Source organism: Danio rerio, chromosome 18 (assembly GCF_052040795.2).
Source record: "Danio rerio strain M-AB ecotype USA chromosome 18, GRCz13ab, whole genome shotgun sequence".
NCBI classification, from domain to species: Eukaryota; Metazoa; Chordata; class Actinopteri; order Cypriniformes; family Danionidae; genus Danio; species Danio rerio.
In genome coordinates, this window is record NC_141038.1 from 19,836,873 (window position 1) to 19,850,810 (window position 13,938).

A 13,938-nucleotide genomic window follows, 5' to 3' on the forward strand; every position below is an offset into this window, starting at 1 on the left:
CATTTAAGCTGTCTAAATATGGATTCTGCACTGTCGAAAAATATTTGTCATTTGCATTACTACATATCTTGGAATGCTTTTCTCCAAAAATTCAGTTTCTTTTTGGCTGAATAGTGATGAGCAAAAACAAATTTCAGGGCGATGATTCCAAGGTGAGTCTGTCTGTTTGATTGGTTGATTAACAGATGCATGAACTGACTGATTTCCCTCTGTGAATTTGTCTTAGCTTACCTGTCTCAGAGCTTGCACTCCTTGCTGAGACCCCCTGTTCCCATAGAAACAGAGAACAGCTGGACTGTCAGGCCAGGTGTGTTTGATTGACGGGGTCACACTAAGCTGTCCCAGGAGTGGACCGGAGGTGGAACCCCACAGTCTTTTGACTGCTATGCTTTTAGTTGTGTGTCATGTACCTTTATTAATGATGCACAGTAAGTCTAAACGCCACTGGCTATATAACAGCAGACATGTTCTATTTCAAGTTTGACGTTGATGGTTTAAAGGAAAATCCGAACTATAAATATGTTACTATATTTGGTTGCAAATATTGTTTGTCACAGAGAGAGTAGTATTTGTATAAAATGACATAAGGGTGGACTATCGATAATGTAACTAATTTTTTGGTTAAACTATCCCTTTAAAGTACAGCTTCACATCCATTTGTACTGACACTTTATTAGATACACCTTGCTAGTACCGGGTTGGACCCCCTGTTGTTTTTCAAGCTGTCTTAATCCGTCATGGCATAAATTCAACAAAATAATGTGATGAAATCACACAGTTGCTGCTGTTTTTTACTGCAAATCCTTGATCCAATTCTACCCCATCCCATGTTAACCTGCAGAAGGAATACTAAAGATGGAGAGCCCCAAAGTCTAGTATTGTTGTATACACAGCTTTATTTGAAGAATTGTGTAACAGACAAGGATCAAAAAAGAGCATACAGTGCCTTAAGGGGTAAAGAGACTCATCACACATCGTTAAACACAGAAATAGGCTAAAATTAAGAACATGAACGGAGCAAAACCAGAATAAAGGAAACACTGAGAAACTATCCCAACATAAAACAATACTGAGCAATTAAGGTGTGTGGAAGTGGTGCTTATATAGTGTATGTGTAATGTCCCGCAGCTGTGTCAGTGTAATCAAAATTCAGAGGGGTAAACAGGTACAGGTGTGTGGGTGCAAAGTATTGTGGTCAGTGTAGTCTAGATAAGTGGCAGAGGGTATATGTAGATGGATAGTGATAATTGTAACAGGAAATTTCAGTTACTTTTGCCTTTATGTCAGCTTGAAACCGCTTAAACCACCAAGAAGGCGTTTTTGCTCATAGAACGATTAGAATGGTTTATTTTTTTAGACCATTCTCTCTAAACCCTAGAGATCCGCAAAGGCCTCTAGACTATGCTTATTTTAACAAAATAAAATATGATCATGCCTTGATTTTTAATTATTTAATTAGGACAGTAAGGTCTGACTTTGCTGAGACAAAAGTCTTGTCACTTAACTAGAATTAATGTACAGTATAGAATATAAAGTCATGGTGCAGTGGAAAAAGAATTAATTTTGTACATGACTCCGATGAGCTTGGACAACTGTATCCATACATCTCTGCAATGACTCAAATAACTTAATAATAAAGTCATCTGAAGTGACAAACGAAGCGTTTTTACAGGACTCACAGAGTTCATCAAGATTCTTTGGATTCATCTTCAATGCCTCCTCCTTTATCTTCTCCAGGCATGCAGTAATGTTCATGTCTGGTGACAGGGCTGGCCAATCCTGGAGCACCTTAACTTTCTTTGCTTTTAGGAGCTTTGATGTGGAGGCTGAAGCATGAGCAGGAGCGCTATCCTGCTGAAGAATTTGTCCTCTCCTGTGGTTTGTAATGTAATGGGCAGCACAAATGTCTTGATACTGTACCTCTGGCTGTTGATGTTGCATCCACTCTGCTGATCTCTTGCACCCCCACATACTGAATGTAACCTCACACCATGATTTTTCCTTCACCAAACTTGAGAAATTTCTGTGAGACTCTTGGGTCTATGCGGGTTCCAATAGGTCTTCTGCAGTATTTGTGGTGATTAGGATGCAGTTCAACAGATGATTCATCAGAAAAAAATCTTACCTTCTGCCACTTTTCCAAATGAACAACTAGAAGTCAAGTTATTATTTATTGCTGTTACAACTGAGATAGATGACAAGACTTTTGTCAGGTAGTGTAAATTATATATCAGCATTAACAAGCAATTATAGGTGTACCTGATAAAGTGTACACACTGAAAATGGAAATAAGCATTTCAGATGGCAATCCTTGTTTCCTCTATCACTTTGTAAAACAATTAAAATCAGAACAAGGTTGCGTGTGTTGTAAAAAAAATAAATGAGTGAAAAAGAAGAGAGAATCCAGTCCAGAAGACTCAAAACAAGCAGAATTTCTTTATTGGGACGTGTTGGTTGATTTGCAGTCATACAGCGTCTTTAGGATGTCCATGTGTCTGCAGGAGCCTCCTGGAGGTCCGCAGTCTGCAAGTTCTATCACAAGTATGAATTAAGACAAAGATTTCATGTCTATATTGTGTTCTTAGGAGGAGGGGAGATGGCTAAAGAAAACATGCAAATTCAGTTTTGGAGTCAGCAGGGTAAATTGGGTTAGAAACCGACTGACCACACAAGTTAATCAACACAAGGGTTTCAGTAATATAAATGCAACACCCGAAAAACCTGCCTGTAGCATTTGCATCCCTTTGGCTTAGCCAGTAGTCAGAAAGACAAAAGGGTAAATATCCCACCTAGCCGCGATGTTTATGAAATTATATAATTAAAAACCAAATAATAGAACTTTTCAGTTATATGTAGATTATTGTTCATTTGAAATTAGATTATATAAATTTATATTTCCACACGTGTATATTAAGAAATTAATCCTACCATAGTTAGGTTATTGGATTTGTGTGTCTTCCCTTCATGACAACTAACCCAGCTACATTCAGCCCTGGTGATATATATATATATATTCGCCAACCAAGGAGTGACAATATACTTTAGTGTGTGTACCCTGCTCCATGTATATTCAAAGCAAACACTGGTCTCATGCATTGTGAAGATGGGAAAGCACACACCGCTGGTTCTGGGATGAGGAGGGGTTGATTGAGTTTGCTTTAACAGAAGCTGGGACAGGAGGAGTGAAATATGGGAGTGACAATATTACAGAACACCGGGACACCTGGAGACCAGCCAACTCCCACAACTAATGTCATCATCTGTTCCAGCGAGTGTGTGCGCATGCTGGGGGAATAGAAGGGGGATCGTCGTAGAAAAACCAATGTGTGATTGAATGATATGGGTGTATGGTTTGTGTAAAGGTGTGAATATACACACAATTACATATAAACCGTTGTGTGAGTAATATGTGCGACTAAAAAGGTCTCATTTGCAGTCTGTGGCAGTAACATAAAGAAATAGTTCAGCCGTGTGTGTGTGTGTCTGTGTGTGTGTGTGTCACGGGTGTGATGTTCATAATGGAGCCCTTCTGTGGAAGGTAATTGCAGCTTTCAGGTCATTTGCAAGAAAGCCCCCAATTAATGGAATCATAACGCTGCATCCTGCTCCGCCTCCGCCTTCACCATACATTTGATCAGGAACGCCTTCCCACTGTCGCCTCTCTTACTCCTCCATCACTCGCGCTTTGTTTGCCCAGATCCCTTAGAACTGTGAAATAATGATAGTTTTGAATGTGCAGACGATATTGCATTAACACATGACTTTGAAGAGCACAGGAGGATGATCAGAGGAGGGGATTTTTTTCCTTTTTCTACTGAGAGTTTTGCCTACAGGGAGCGTTTTCTGCTGTGCGCTGGTAATGAGCGTGTGTGGATGGGGAAAGACTGTGCTTGACCCTGTTGGCTCTGTGTGGTTCTTGAAAGTCCAATATTTGAATCCTACATGTCTAAAAATATCATCGGCTCATAAATATTTGATCTGCTTTTTCTTCTATTTACAGAACAAAGATGTTTGTTGTTAACCTCTTGGTTTAAAATTTTGCAGTTAAATTTAATAACTGTAAAAAAAATGTCAATATATATTATGATATATATATATTAAAATATAATATAATTTTATATAATTTATACAGCCCATATTAATCAAAATTAAGGTAAATTTAAAATTACTAACAAAATTTTAGAAAGTTCTGCCTTTTTTTATTTTAGGAAATTTTAAATTAACTTTAACTAATTATAAAGAACTCGGTTCAGGCATTTGGAAAAATCAGGAAAGTGGAAAAATAATAAAAATATTTAACCCTTATGTACTGTTAGACATGTTTTCGTCCACTCTGGGGTGATTTTAAGTTTTAATTTGGCCATAACTTTTTCTTTGTTTCAGCTAGCAGAATGATTTTTGGGGACAGATCTTGTTTTGACATATATTTTGAGAAAATGCTTTGAAAATTGTTGAAGAACTCAACGATACACTCTGGGCAAATTTACTACCCTTTTATTATGTTCAGGATAAAAACTGAATTACTACTAAATTTAAATGCTGTTAATATGCATCAGATTTTTACATTCTTTTGCATAAATCTGTTACTCAACCTCAGTCCTGATAAAAAAAAAACTAAATTATCTTGGACATGTAAAACAACCTTTGATGCATTGTATTTGATTGATTTATTTTTACTTTTTTTCTCCCCAATTTACTGTTGGTGGCTGTTTTTGCTCCATTGACTTCCATTATAACCACATTTTTTTTCCATTACAAAACCATGACACAATATAATCATGCATTTTTAATTGTCATTTTCCCTGTTGGAAAGAGAACAATTTAGTCATTTTTGTGTTGATAGTTCACCATTAACCCTTTAGATGGGTTAATCTGTGCAAACAAGCTTAGTTTTTGGATTTTATGTGGAGTATAGCAGCAAATGAAAATGTGTATGTGTGTCTGTGAGAGTGACATTTGCACACTTACCTCAATGTATCTGAGAAAATCAAAACATGGATCTCAGGTCTTAGGACTACATGGAGTAAATAAAAATGAAGACTGTGTATTTATGCACCAAAAGATGTGGTTATATTAAAAGTCAATGAGACAAAAACAGCCACCAACAGTAAATTAGGGAGAAAATGTTTAAATCTAACAATGCATCAAGTCCAGTGTTGGTACTAATCTTTCACATGTCCAAAACTGTAATAAAAGGTAAAAAAAATAATAATAATTATCAACATCATTTTGTGTGTGTGTTTTTTTTCTACCAAATCAGTGACCAAATCATTTGTGAACTTGGAAATTAAAGAGTTAAAATCCTGTTATTTTTAAAAACATTTAGTAGTTTTGATCAGGACTGAGGTAGAGAAAAAATGATTGAAAAAATACATAATCATGCAGTACTGTACTTAGAGAATATACTTGTAATTTCTTTTTCTTTATATTAATGGGTTAACGTTGGGGCACATCTGACATTTTCTGGATGCTGATACCCGCTGTGACTAACCTAATAGCTAAATCCTGTCTCACCATGTTAAGAATGAACCCTAGTGATTGTAGTTCAGTTTATCTTACTCCGGCCTAACACTATAGCTACACATTTTCTCAGACCGAAGGAGAAAAACTGGTTTTGAGGTACAGTGTTTTACAGTAGAGTGTATTAGAAATCTCTTTCTCTCTCTCTCTGTCTGCAGAAGGTGAACTGTGCGGTCACTGAGGGGCAGTGGAGAAACTCACTGCAGAAGAAAAGAGGAAATTAAATCAGCGGGATGCACAGGTTTGGGGCAGATGCAATGAGTGCCAAGTGCAAACTAATTTAATTGTGTGTGTGGGCCTCTGTCCCTCGATGCCCGGCCCAGACCAACCACCCCACGACCTTCACCACCCTATAGCCTGCCATAGGGAGAGCACAGTCTGCTGCAGGGGGTGCTGGGAAAACTCTTGGTAAGTGCTCTGCACCTGATTTGACACGTTGTGTTTGCATGTGTGTGTAAATATGATTATTGTGTTTTAAATGCTCACACCAGACACTCGTTTACATTTTCTTGGCATATTCCAATTATTAAAGGGATAGTTCACCCAAAAATGAAAACAGCAGATTTCCATAGTTCTTTGAGTATATGTATTTACTTGTCTAAATGTGTGTGAATTAAAATTTATCCAGGTTTTAAATTAATTTCACGAATATTTTGTGATATAATAATAGTAATATTAAAATGTTCATATGATTCATTTACAACACAGTTTGTAAAGTAATATTATATAAGAGACTTGCTTTGTTTACCAAATAAGTGGATCTAATTAAATTTGCATTGTAAATATTAAATAAAAGTTAACAAGCTATTATTTTATTTCATATATTAAGCTTTTAGTTATGATCCTCCTAAAATCATTCCAAATAAATCCGCAGATTTCTTTACAAAATTCTCCACAGAAATAGCAAAAAATGTCCAAAGATTCTGTCTGGCCCTACTAATGGTCAGCATACCATGGAAAGAATGCTTGAACGTGAGGGGTTCAACTATATATTTGCTAGTTATTTTATTTTCAGTATCTGAGATAAACTGCTGGTGCTTTCAGTATTGCTATTAATGTCAATTAGTGTTGAAATGGTGATCAAATTTACATTACAAACATTTAAACACTGAATAAAGCACATAAGTACCTCTGGTTATCATTTTCAAAGTAGCTTATGATGCTTTTCCAGCCACTATGTAGCAGAAACTGAGACTGGTTGTAAAATAGACACTTTGTATGCCACTATCATGGCTGGTTAGGACAAAAACTCCTATTAAAATGGAAAACATCCATTTAATCATGTGTTGCGGCGTCACATCACAGTAGTTATTAATTAATTATAGCCTTTATTGTGTTCATGATTTTAGACATTTTAAAGCACATAAAACTCCAAATCATCAACTAAACATGAGCATAATAAAACATAATATAGCTAACCTAATGAAACATAATGAAAATCTTTTTTTAGACAATTTTCTTTTTTTAAATGCTGAAAACATTGCAATAAAATATTTTAAGGAAGAAATTAGGTACAATTTTGTTAATTTAATTCATGTTTGAGAATATCCTGTGTGCGTTTGCATGTAAGTCCAGAAACAAATTTTTTTTTTTTAAGTTTATTGCACACTGGATCCTCAAATTCCGTCTGTAATTTTCACACGTCAAAAAAATGTATTTGGGTCAGGGTGGGACCAAGCTGGAGTGCTTACTCTGATCCCCGGGGCTCTGCATTGGTTGGGGAAATACCAAGTTTAATCAAAACAAACAATTACTTAAGATTGGCTTAAGATTGGAAATTAAAATCCAGGAAATGCAACCAGAAGCTGGAAATTAAAAAAATTAATACATAAAATAAATTCAATTTCATGTTGTGTGTATTGTCTGTCATAATTTTTTTTGTTCCCATTTTTCCACATCTGAAAAGATGTTTTGAGGGGTGTTCTGACAATTCAGGGCTGCCGTACAAGCAAAAACCAAAACCCAAAATGGCATTTGAGAAGCTGACTTTGGTGTGTGTCTGTGTGTCTCCGTACCTTAGACAAGCTGCCAAACTTTGTTCAAGATCAATTGATTCACAGACATTGGTGATCTTCTTTTTAATATGTTATTCCAGTACCACTATAGCAAATTATCAAATTGAGGCACAGACATTTTGAAGTAAACTTTCAAAAAACGTCAGAACATTTCAGACTTCACTATGCGAAGACATTTACTGTTAAAAACTAAACAACATCTACCATTTAAAAAAAGCCTGCTTGCCTATTGCACATTTAGAGCAAAACTGTTCGGTCCAAATTTTTGGCCAGTTGATCATCTCTACTCATATGGCTGAAAAAGAGAGTGTTAGCTAAACAGAAAGCTGCAGAGAAAATGTAGCATCTCAGATGGAAAAACAGATAGAGAGGAAAAGAGTGAGATCGGGGTGTGATGGAGTGGTTGGAAGTGCCACAGGTTCGTTGTGATGGTGCATGCTGTTGTGTAAGCCAAACAAACAACAGGTGTTGAGCTTCTAAAAAACTCTCTTGCTCCTTACTGTGAGGAAATCGGAGTCGGCAGACCTGTGAAGTTCAAAGCAGGAGAAAAAAAACATTAAACAACAGAAGCAACATCACTCTCAGTGTGGATGGGAAATCAAATGCCATGTTAACGTGTAAACGCACAGATATCAAGTATACATCCATGGGAGCTGACAAATATTACATGAGAGGATTTTAGACTGAGAGGAATTTACAATTTCTAGGAATACACTATTCCATGTTTTTACTGAGATCTACGCTTTCATTCACAAATATGGGGTTGGTACATTTTTAAAAATTAATTCTAATGCCTATTAAAACTAAGTTTTTTAACTAATTTCAAGAGTTCCCACTTAGATATGCTTGGCATTTATAGCAGGTTTGGCATGCTGTACCGGGAGAGAACCCTGAGCTCGGAGATATTTGAGCCCAGGGCTCCCGCCCGGTCAATATCAGCGGATCCAAGATCAGGTAGGTCTCGATTGCTCCCCCTTTAGAAGGGGAGAAAAAGGAGGAGATGGGTGGAAGGGGGGATTCTTCCAAAACGAAGATAGAGGAATAAGGAGAAAGAAATCCATTTATATTAATCTAGGATCATTCTGATTGGATTATTACTGATTACGGATAAGTGGCCAGCAGTGCACAATCATATCACGTGCTCCTCTTGAAATTAGTTTGTGAATCTTCACTTTGAGAGGAGCTTGTTGTATGATTGATCGCGGCTTGTCTCTCATTCATTATCAGTAATATTTCAATCAAATTGATCCAAGCCTACTCTAAATAGACTGTATAAATAGGGCAGCTCTAAAGACCTACCTGATCTCGGAACCTTTTACATGCTTAAAAAAACCTGGCAGGAGCCCTGGGCTCAATTATCTTTAAGCTCAGGGTTCTCTCCCAGGACAGCATGCCAAAAAAGCTGTTTATAGCATCAAGCAATATCTACACTACCTGACAAAAGTCTTGTCATCAATCCCAGTTGTAAAAGCAACAAATAATAAGTTGACTTCTGGTTGATCGTTTGAAAAGGTGGCAGAAGGTAGATTTTTCCAAAGAATCATCTATTGAACTGCATCTCAATCATCACAAATACTGCAGAAAACCTATTGGAACCTGCACAGACCCAAGATACTACTAGAAATTAGTCAAGTTGGTGAAGGAAAAATCATGGTTTGAGGTTACATTCATTATGGGGATGTGCAGGAGATCTGCAGAGTGGATGGCAACATCAACAGCCAGAGGTATCAAGACATTTGTGCTGCCCATTACATTACAAACCACAGGAAGAGTTCGTAAACAGGATAGTGCTCCTTCTCATACTTCAGCCTCCACATCAAAGTTCCTGAAAGCAAAGAAAGTCAAGGTGCTGCAGGATTGGCCAGCCTTGTACCCCAGACATGAACATTATTGAGCATGTTTGGGGTAAGTTGAAGGATGAGGCATTGAATATGAATCCAAAGAATCTTGATGGGCTCTGGGAGTCCTGCAAGAACACTTTCTTTGCCATTCCAGGTGACTTTATTAATATGTCATTTGAGTCATTGCAGAGATAAAAAGATGCAGTCGTCAAAGCTCATGGGAGTCACACACAAAATAAATTCTTTTTCCACTGCACCATGACTTTATATTCTATACTCTACAATATTACTGTTTAGTGACAAGACCTTTGGGTAAGCAAAGTTGGTAAAATAAGCATAATATAGAGGCCTTTGCCTTTCATATAAGCCACTTCTAAAACCCAATGATCAACTAGAAGTCAAATTATTATTTATTGTTCCTGAAACCTGGATAGCTACAAGACTTTTGTCAAGTAGTGTAGGTGTGAACTCTTAAAATTACATTTTTACAGGATTCAGCATTTATTTGGAAGAATTTATTCATCATTTTTATTTGTTTTCCCTCCCTTTTGATTTATTTAATTCGTCATTGCTCAAAAGAGGTAGTTTTAAATAAAACATTAAATAGTCAGCATACTGAAATATATAAGAAAAGCAAACTAAGATGAAAAACTAGTTTTAAACATATTAAACAAAACATTCTTCCTGTACTATTGTTTTGTAGTTTAAAAGCAATTATTTAATATAAAATATAAGTTATTTGATAATTTTATGTTTTAAACTGTAGATTTATAAATGATCATTAAAGTGATAGAGTACAATCATGATAGCCATTCTGCATTTAATGAAATGCTTTATTTTATAAAATAATATTGACTATTTACAGGTTCATCTGCTGTTTATTTTGCCACAAATTAGTTTTAAACAGTTTTAACCATTCCCAAATGTTAGTAAAAGTGTTCTTATAAATAACAAATAAAACACAGCATGTTTAGTTTGACTCACTGAGGCTGACAAACATTTTCTGAAGGTTGAGTAATGACCATTTGTTGACAAAATGCTTCATTTTTAAAGAGTTTCAGGCTCTGTTTTGTACCCAATTTGCAGAAAGTGCCACTTGTTTTTATTTGCGCCTGACTTCCTGATGAGGAAGTCATCCTGATGAGTTATGTAATGAGGGGAGAAACACACATTCACTCATTTGTACAATGGCCATTATAACACAGAACTTAATAGCATTTATTTTTCCATTTATCATTAATATAAAAGGCTTCCATGGCGAATTTAAATGTTGGTTTGTTACTAAAGCTGAGCTCAGTGGTTCTTCCACTCATTTGCATTCTCTCTCACTCTCTCCTCTTCGTTCTGCCTTCCTCTCTTTACTTCCTCTTGTGTGAGTTTAAGTTGGAGTGAAGTTGGTCTTTCGGTCCAGCATGTGCTGTCATTCACTCTCAGCTGCACTGATTCAATTTTCAGTCCTTTCACGCATGGTAAATGGTCCTGTTTTTGGTCATAGTTAACCAGTAGGATTTCAATGAATCTCCTGCTTATTTATTACGCCTTCTGAAACATTTCATTGAAGAATGCTATTGATCATGTAACACATAACTCATGCATGATATTAAAAATCAAGAGTAATATCACATTCTCACACATTCATTTCATCTACATTGTTACACCTTTAATTAAGATGACTTAGAGTATTCAAGGATGTGCTAAATAATCCCATATTTAGCTCCTATACAATTCTTTAACATTGATAAATATGACTCAGATGCTGCTAACAGCACTTACCACAATTTAATTTTTTTATCGTCTGAAACATGCTGTGATATATTCCAGTACTACAATTACCATCAAGCAAATGAGCTCACATTTGTGGCAAACGAGAGAGGCACGTGAGATGCTGCTATTTTCAGTTTTCCTTTAACTCGTCAAGGCTTGATGTATTTTGCAAATGCTGTTTATATGTCACAATAATTTCTGTTTGTTTTATAATGAAATTATTAATTCAATTTTCTGGCCTGAATACTGTACAATTTCTAGAACTTGTTTTGGAACTAAAATACCTAAAATACTAGTGTGGAATATGGAACTGAAATGTATACTTTCAAGTTTGAAATAGACTGCATAATACTGTATATTGATAATTGATAATACTATATATATGAACATTATTTCAATTTCATTTAAATTTATTTAAACATGTTGTAGTAAAATTTTACCTACTATATTATCAAATTTTACTGCAAAGGTGAATCAGCCAATACAGCCTGATATCATGAGGAAACTTAACTGTTTTACATTTTGTCAATATATTGGCTAGTTTGAGTTTAGTCGTATGAAATTGTATGATTTTAAAAAAGAGGCGTGGCACCCAACCCCGCCCTAAACCCAACCACCGTTGGGGGATAAGTAAATTGTACTAAAATTCACGAATAAGATTGTAGGATTTCATACATGTTAGCCACTAAATCAAAAATTGCCATTAGATAGCATTGGCTAATCAGTTGTTTCAGTGAAATTTATTCAAAATTTTGAATAAGTGACAGTTGATGCTTGAACTAAGGAGAAATTTCAAAAGAATTTTATTTAGATAAACTAGGTTGGATCTTGAATCTAATTTGTTTTATAGAATCGTGTTAGTTGATTTTGTTTCATAGAGATTCAGGTAATTGAGAAGAGAATATTAACATTGATACTGCAACAAATCACTTCTGTTCAAGTGGTTGAGTGAAGATGAAAAATATCAAAACTTATTCTAATAGGCAATTGGTGTCATTGGCAGAATAATTGGTGGTTCAGTCAACTGTGGCAACCTCAGGGACTAAGCTGTTTTGTGAGTGATAACAAAGTGCCTTTAAGGCAAGTCATTTCACTCAGCAGCCATTTTTTGTTCTGTCAGAATGGGAAAACATCAAATTTTCCAAAAAGCTTTTTTCTTTAAGTGCAGTTGGTTCATTTCAAAATACAGAAATTAGCTTTATGAGAAAATATTTCTTATGTCTGTAAAACAAGGATTTGGTGAGATTCCAGTGTGTTTGTTGATCACAGAAACTGTCATAAAAGCACACGTCTGGTCCGAGCTTCACCCTGAAGAAATATCTGTCTATAGTAATCGATGATTGGCTCTTGTACTAGTCGGTGGGGCTTTATTTGCTATATCGACTGTTACACTTTTCCCTGTTCAAAACTATACAAGTGTATTATAGTCTTTGCTTATAGTGAGATGCAGTAAATATGGTATGATGATCAGAATCGACTGAGCTATTTGCACCGATGTTCCATGTTGCTGAAGATGAAAGATTTGAACATGCATTGGATGTTTTGATAAATATGGCTCATAATGCTTTGTGACCTTTAAAACACTTAATGCCAAGTGAGCCATATTGAATGCTGAAGTGGTTTATGTTTGTGTGTGTCCGATAGTGTGTTTGGATCGTCCTGGGCACAATAGGGCATCGTCAAACAGAGGGCACTCCATGTGGGTGCATTTGAGCCAGAAATTTGATGGAGAGCTCTTTCATTTGATGTTGTCTTTAAAGGGCTCTCCAGTTTGGGTTGAGGTGGGTGGTCTTCTCTAATGAGGAGACCAACCTTAGTCCAGGTCAGCCTTTTTTTTCCCCCTCTTTCTCTCTCTCTCTAACTCACTCTGATGCTTTCTCTCTCTCTTTTTCTGTCACTGGTCTGTATAGTATCATGCTGTTCTTAAGTAATGGCTCAGGATGGTGAGCTGTTATCTGCTATCATAGCTTCTTACACATTCAGTCTTTTGTAAAAGGTGCAGACACCGGCACAACAGACTATATTTTCAGATGATAATCTCTAAAAAAGCCTATATATATATGCATCTGGAAGTATTACAACTGTTTTTGTAAGCTGTTCTAAGTTTCAGGAGGGGTATTTGCCAAATTCTTTGGCAGATTTTGAAACCCTTTTTTTCAGCACCAATTGATTGTCACCACAGTTTGGAAAAACGTTTGAAAATTGGCATGGCCAACTGCATGACACAAATGCAGAAAAAATTAGCATATAGTCTGCTTCGTTTTATAAGATCACTGGAAATTTGGAAATTTGGAAAACCGCATATTTCATTTATTTCATTTATTCATTCAGGAACACTCCCAAAGCATGCGTCTGTGACCGAAGTGCGACCTCCGGTGGACAGCAGCAGACTCCAAAATGAGACACAGATTCAGGTAGATATTCCTTCTATTTTGTGCAATTGCTATTATTTAGAACACAATTTAAATCTGCCTTTAAGCTCGATCATTACACTCCTGTTGGTCATCAATCTGACAACCTGCTCTCGTGTTTGTTTTGATCCAGAAATGCAATACCTAGTTCAACCACTGGGTGTACTGCACCTTTAAGCAATTTGGTCATTTGGGCCAGTTAAACTCATAAAGAGTATAAATAGTTTTTGTGTCTAAGATACATGATCTAAAGACAAGAATACAACATAGAAACTCTTATAAAGCAAAAACAAACACTAAGCATTGTTCCATAAAACATGTTTCACTTCAAGCAATTTCACAGTTTAAAGTGTCTGTCATGGGAAATCAATGTGTGCTGTCATGAAT

General features: G+C 36.0%; 1 protein-coding gene across 14 annotated transcripts in view; it reads left to right on the plus strand.

Moving 5' to 3' along the window:
* The window catches only part of LOC147832798 (uncharacterized), a 273,558-nt gene that overhangs the window by 207,260 nt on the left and 52,360 nt on the right, over nt 1-13,938 (plus strand). For all 14 annotated transcript variants that reach the window (XR_015514860.1, XR_015514862.1, XR_015514861.1 and 11 more), the window contains 2 exons: nt 5,679-5,928; nt 13,472-13,554. The gene's annotated coding sequence lies outside the window, so the exon portion shown is untranslated. The remainder of the gene's footprint in view (nt 1-5,678; nt 5,929-13,471; nt 13,555-13,938) is intronic.